Source organism: Triticum aestivum, chromosome 2D, assembly GCF_018294505.1.
Source record: "Triticum aestivum cultivar Chinese Spring chromosome 2D, IWGSC CS RefSeq v2.1, whole genome shotgun sequence".
NCBI classification, from domain to species: Eukaryota; Viridiplantae; Streptophyta; class Magnoliopsida; order Poales; family Poaceae; genus Triticum; species Triticum aestivum.
In genome coordinates this window covers 514,572,709-514,579,400 of record NC_057799.1, presented here as the reverse complement: position 1 = coordinate 514,579,400, position 6,692 = coordinate 514,572,709, and the positions used below count along the sequence as shown (strand labels likewise).

Sequence of the window (6,692 nt, the reverse complement as noted above, 5' to 3'; positions counted from 1 at the left end):
CGTCGGATCCGACGTGGCAATTGGCAAAATTGCGACCAATTAAAAAGGTCGTTGATAAGATTCAGCCCGATCCAATTCGTTGTTCTACATGGGCCTAGCCCAATAATTTAGCTTTTTATATTTTTTTCTATTAATTTTAGTCGGCCACATGGGCCAGGCCCAACATTTCGGCCTTTTTATTTCTAGGGCTGTGATCCTTTTTGAGACCATTTCTCTTTTGGGTCGCATCTATTTCTCCATTGGCCTTTTTACAGTCCATTTCCTTAATTGTGGTTTTTCCCTGTGAATATTATTTGGGAAATGGCCCTTTTAAATGCCAAATACTATTAGGTCCCACTTGTCACATTCTAATTAAAGACAGCCCAGGTTTTAATTTCCACACAATTATTTCAGTCAGAACAGCAAAGAAATGAAAATTATCAAGCCACATGAGAATTTTGGCTAATAGCACAATCTTTACATAATTCATTTCACCATTACATGTGATACTATCACAACATATAACTACTACTACAAATATACTCCAGACTTCTTCACTTTCAAGCCAGGGCTCCTTCGATGAGAGGAAACACCATTTCTGGATATGTTCATACAGGCTGAACGAAGGCATCTAACAATAAACCAAAAGAGTTAGAAACAAAATAAAAACAAAATATAGAAAGCAGCTAGGGACTAAATCATGAAGCATCTCTACATGTAACATGTAACAGTAATAACCACAAGGACCAGCTCATAGAAACAACACAAAAGACAAGAACGCATAGTTGTTGCATGAATACCAAAACTCCCAGAATGGTTCTAGATGTTGAACGCAGAAAATGATTCAATCTTAGATGGTTCATTGAGCACGGCACGAACGAATTAAGATCACCAGATATATGTTCTACATTAATTTTACACAAATCGTTATCAATTTCAATTTACAACAAACTCAAAACAAAACACCATAGCTTCTGCATCACATAGGGAATCAACACAATATCATCATGGCTCATCGACCAAGTAACAAAAGAAGATAATGGGATAGACCGTAGACTTATCTAGTCCGAGAAGATAGCGTTGATGCAGTTGCAGCACGGCTACCTCAAGAGGGTGGATGTGGTACCATGGTCGGGGTTGATGCGCTCCAGCAAGGTAAGCATCATGGCCTCATCAGGACTGTGAGAACAACCGAGCAAGGTGTAGGTCAGCAAGCATGAAGGGAGTGTCATCAATGCTGGAGCATTAAACTAGCAATGAACAGTTCTACTTTTATATTGAACCAAGGATCATGTTCAACCAGCAACAAATGTATGGAACACCACAATGTATAATACTCCCTCCATTCCCTTATACAAGGCCACAAACTCAAATTACAGGTACCAAGATAAAACTTAATGACTATTTTGCAAGTCAAATTTTCTTTTCGTTAACCGGGATCATTAATACGCCACAAGCATGCAACGAATGAATGGGAAGGAAGTAGCTATGTGTCATTATGACTACATGCATGTAAGTATTAAAAAGTTGCTAGTCCAAGAAAACATCATTAATTTTTGTCTCGGTTACTGTTGGTGGCCTTGTATTGATGCAAAATGTATTTTTGATAGTGGCCTTGTATAAGGGAATGGAGGGAGTAATATAAACAAGCCATATAGAAATGCCAAGTTACAAAAACTGCATGACAAATATGATTTGCCTCTGGTGTTTGCCAAACAACAACAAACAACAACACTAGTACAAAGGTGTTGTAGTGTACATGTGAACAGAGATATTCTACAAAACTAGTCAATTTGAGGGAACCACAACTAGTAGATATCACAATAGCAGTAGTAAAGATTGTGGTAATAAGTATGCAAGGAAACAAAACATGGGACAAATATTGATAGCAACAAAACATGTCCAGGAAGGTCATCCAATGGTTTCAGACACATCCTAATAAACATGCAGCATTCTAATACTAATTCTGTCATTGGGTTGCAAATTCAACATACATAACAGAAACTTCATGACCAACACCAGCAACACTAATACATATGTGATCATCAACCACATAAGCACAAGCATGCAAACACACATCTCATCCCAACCTAAAACTAGAAACAGTAGCAGCCATTCATTTTTTACAAATGAAAATGGTCAAATTCTTGGGAGGATTCTTCATTTGGTGAACAAGGAGGCTGTGTTCACAAACGCTAGTAGCTAGTTTACTGAACAACGAGCGGATTGCAAAAACAGAGCAGCGGTAACTTGAAAAAAATACTTATTGGGTGCGAGCGGCCTTGTGCGGGGTTGACAACGTCGCCGTCAAGGTCCAGGTCGTTGTCCTCCTCGTCCATGGAAGGACGGCACCTGCTGCATCCAAACCAAACAAACAAATAAATAAGCAAGGGTTAACAAACAGAGCAAGCAAGAATTTAACTTATATTATGTATTGCCCTGCTGCATATACATATCAATTGTGTCATGATGGAGGGTTCAGAATGTACACAACATATTTATGTCAAATGGTTGATTATTCAGAGAAGTTAAACTAAGTGCAGGTCGCCCAAAACTGAATTTCTTGCAATCCAAATAATACAAACAACATGGAGATGGTTGCATAGACACAAATCCATGTGGTAGCAGCAAAATTGACCATTCTGGAGCTCATCTTCTCTCTCTCTGTTTGGTACTAACTAGATAAATAAATAAACTGGACTTGTTCATACAAATCCTTCTTGAATTCCTTGACACAACCAGGATTTGCATCAACTATTTCTCAACTTAGCAGCAGTAGCGAGCAGAGGAAGATGAGAGGGAGATGGAGATGCTACCTGTCGTGGTGGGTCGGCATGGACGTGCTTCAGCTCGGGGCAAGACCTCTTGGTCGCCCTAGGAGCAGAGGAGCAGAGCACAGCTCAAGAACCCACCTCCTGCATCTCAGGTTGGTTCTCCAAAACCCACCACATGCAGCAAGATCCATGGGTGTCCTGCAGCACAGCAGAACATGAAGAATAGAGCAACATATACTGCGGTCAGTGTTCATCCATGGCTGCCAGATCGGATCGAATCGAAGAGAGAAAGGAAAGGGAAGGGCTACCTTGAGGAACAAATCTAATCAGCACCGCCGCCTTGAGCTGCTACTGCTGCTGAGCGTCATCGTCGTCCCCTGCATGGCTGCATCTGCTGTGGTCGCTGCTGCTGCTTGTCCTTGGGCTGAATGGAAGAAGATGTTGTTGCCGCTGCTTGTCCTTGTGTTGAGACCCTGAGGAATACTTGGCGTCAGGGACTGCTTGTCCTCCTCTCCTTTCCTCGTCCGTGGAGGTCGCCTACAGGCCCAGATTGAACAATTGAGCAAAGGGGGAAACGTTGGAATCAGAGATTGAATGAAGGAGGGGGTTTGGATCCAGGAAACAGAGAGCTCACCATGCCATGGCCATCGATAGAGGTTACAGGAGGGAGGCCGTTGCTGCCGCACACGAGGCCACAACCAGCCCAACAACATCACCACCATCGGAGCCCTCACCACTGTCCAAGCTTTATTAAGCTCCCTGCAAACTGCATTTCGCGTTCAAGAATCAATAAATGGAGTTGCAAAGTGAATATCCTAGGGCATTGAAGCCGAGGAGTTGTTGAAGAAATTATGTAAATAACACAAACAAAAGAAGAAGATTTCCTATCTGGACAGCAAACCAAATAGACGGCTGCTCTCAAACCGTACATCCAAACGGAGCAAATAAGTACTCTACGGAAACATTAGAACATGCTTTACAACTCATATGTAGAGGCCAACTTGAAATTATGAGCATAACAAACTCGTTTTTCAGTTAGAAGTTCGCTGCCCAAAACTGTCAGGTAGTGCAGTTTTTTAATTGAACCAAATTCAGTTTACAGAACAGCCAGAGAAATCCAATTCTATAGGAGACATGATCATATTCCTAATCCCATCAGGATTGTACAGGGAAATTCTAAGCAGCGTACATAGCTTTGTCTTAGGTAATTAGAATTGTTGAGATGCAAGAAAGGGCAAAACAATCCAGCAACCGATCTCAAGAAATAAGAACAGTCAACCCAAAAGGAGGGAAAAAAACCGATCTCAATTATCTGGTCTCCACTGAAAACTGAAAGTGCTGCCTCCAGCAACAGTAGTACCACCATACATAGATATAATTTTAAGATGAAAAAAGGTTAATCTATTTATGCCATAATCTCAGAGCAGAGCAGCATATGATTTGCTTTCTAAATAAACAAAGCATAACAGAAATATTGAAGCAATTTATCGACACTTTTTTCATCCTAGTCTTGCACTCGACCTCTGGGCTCTGGTCATTTCGGTTATAAGAGGCAGTGTGATTCAAGCGCGATGCAACTGCAACAGCATTGACCACATGTCGCCATCGTAGGATGTTAAACTGCATTGGCGCGTAGGAAAAACAGTGGGAATGATGCACATTAGGAAGCCTGTGCACTGTACATGAAAAAAAAGGAAGTCTGCGCACTGTGTACTCTCAGAGCATACAGATCTTACAAGAGATCAGCATCACTGAGAAGAACAAGCTAGGTTTTGCGTCCAAGCCAAGACAAGAACAAGCTAGGAGCGGTAATCTGCACTCGGCAGAGGACACACACACTTTGCCGGTTGTTGGTACTGAGATCCTGAGCTCTTTTCCCCCCTTCAGTGACCTACTAGTTAGCGCGAGGCCAGCGAGCTCACTCACCGCACGGAGGAGAGGAAGGAGTCCCCAACGGAGATGTGGCTGGCGCTGGAGATGTCCCACTGGCCGGGCCACGAGTCTTTGCAGTCGGTGCGGCGCTGCAGCAGCAGCTCCCCGGTGCTCTCGCAGTAGATCCACACGTGCACCGCCCGGCGGCAGCCCCCGTCCCGATGCACCTCCGACCTGCGGGGAAGACGACCGGCGTTAGGCTCACGGAAGCGGCGATCCGGCGGAGGTGAGGGGAGGGGGGATGGGATCGGGAGCAGAGGGTGGACCTGGGCACGCTGACCGTGTAGCCGTCGCTGGGCGTGCGGAAGCTGCAGGCGGTCGTGGCGGACCGCGTCGGCGTCGCGCCGCATCAGATCTCAGCGTCGCTGGCCAGACCCCGCCACCAGCGCCGCGTGCCGCTCCACGAGGGTGCCGCTGGCTGAGGTGGGGTTGATGGGGGCGGCGAGGGGCGAGGGCTACCGTTGGCGGCGAGGGGTGTTCATGCATGATCCGCGTGTGTTGTCTTTAGACCAATCAGAACGCAATACACCGTACAATATCATGACTATTTAAATTGGTCGCAGTAGATTTAAGAATATTTTGTTAAATCTAGCTATTTGCTTGACCTGAGAAATTCAAACAAATTGAAATAATGAAAATCCTTCTCGTCGTGTCATCAAATGTGACCTGGTTTTAAGAAGAAAAAAATAACAAACTAGTAATAAGACAAATATCTTTAAAATAAGTGGCCTTAGAAATGCCCATCATAGTTCTTTTTGAGTGTCCAGAATAAGTTTTTTGTAAAGGACCTATCATATATTTGTTGCAAAATTGTACCAAACCAATTTTATAAAATATTAGGCCATATTTAATGCACAATTGACCAAACGGTTGGGTGTCAAAAGTTTTGATCCACCTCTAGTGAAAAACACAAATTTCCGCCGATTCAGCTAGAAGCGGGTCAAATTTGAACTGCAGCTGCCTCATAGTTTGCTCTTTATTTTTTCCAAAAATCATCTCTAGGTACATAAGTATCTATTTAATCGGAGAAACACCAAAAAAATTCAAAGATTCAACCACTAGCTACGAACGGTCATGCCTACCGTTTTGACCACATTTTAAAACGGGCATAAAAAATTAAAAAAAATCATAAAATTGGAAAACCTTTGCATTGTGTCATTATATATGACCAAGTTGCCAGAAAAAATAATAAACTTGTAATACGGCAATTATTTTAAAAAAGTGTTCTCAGAAATGAGCTATCATGCATGAAGATTCATGCCTTTCAAGCCAAATGATCAATCTTATGGCCATATTCATGGCATATTTTGTTCAAATGATCTCATATTGTGCACAAGGGTGCATCTTGGAATTCCAAACAGTGTTGCCTAAGGGAGTTTTCATTTTCTTTTCACAGAAAATTCATTTTCCATTTTTCGAGTGCCCAAAATGAGTTTTTTTGTGAAGGACCTACCATATATTTGTTGCAAAATTGTACCAAATCAATTTTATAAAATACTAGGCCATGTTTAATGCACCATTGACCAAATGGTTGGGCGTCAAAAGTTTTGATCCACCTCTGGTGAAAAAGACAAATTTCTGCCGATTCGGCTCGAAGCGGCTCAAATTTGAACTGAAGCTGCCTCATAGTTTGCTCTTTATTTTTTCCAAAAATCATTTCTAGGTACATAAGTATCTCTTTAATCAGAGAAACACCAAAAAAATTCCAAGATTCAACCACTAGCTATGAACGGTCATGCCCGCTGTTTTGACTGCATTTTGAAACGGGCATAAAAAATTCAAAAAAATCAAAAAAATGGAAAACCTTCGCATTGTGTCATTATATATGAACAAGTTGTCAGTAAAAATAATAAACTTGTAATACGGCAATTATTTTAAAAAAATATTCTCATAAATAAGCTATCATGTGTGGAGATTCATGGCTTTCAAGCCAAATGATCAATCTTATGACCACATTCATGGCGTAGTTTGTTCACATAATCTCATATTGTGCACAAGGGTGCATGT

General features: G+C 42.1%; 1 long non-coding RNA gene across 2 annotated transcripts; it reads right to left on the bottom strand.

Annotated features, from left to right (window-relative positions):
* Positions 1–412: 412 nt before the first annotated feature.
* Positions 413–5,203, bottom strand: LOC123054150 (uncharacterized). 2 transcript variants are annotated; one of them, XR_006426060.1, is made up of 7 exons: positions 4,952–5,203; positions 4,680–4,859; positions 3,388–3,519; positions 3,062–3,290; positions 2,796–2,951; positions 2,243–2,334; positions 413–1,158 (listed from the first exon to the last, which is right to left on the bottom strand). It is a non-coding gene; the product is annotated as an uncharacterized lncRNA (long non-coding RNA). The 2 variants fall into 2 exon arrangements; XR_006426059.1 differs by having other exon boundaries at positions 2,243–2,331.
* Between the last annotated feature and the right edge of the window lie 1,489 nt (positions 5,204–6,692).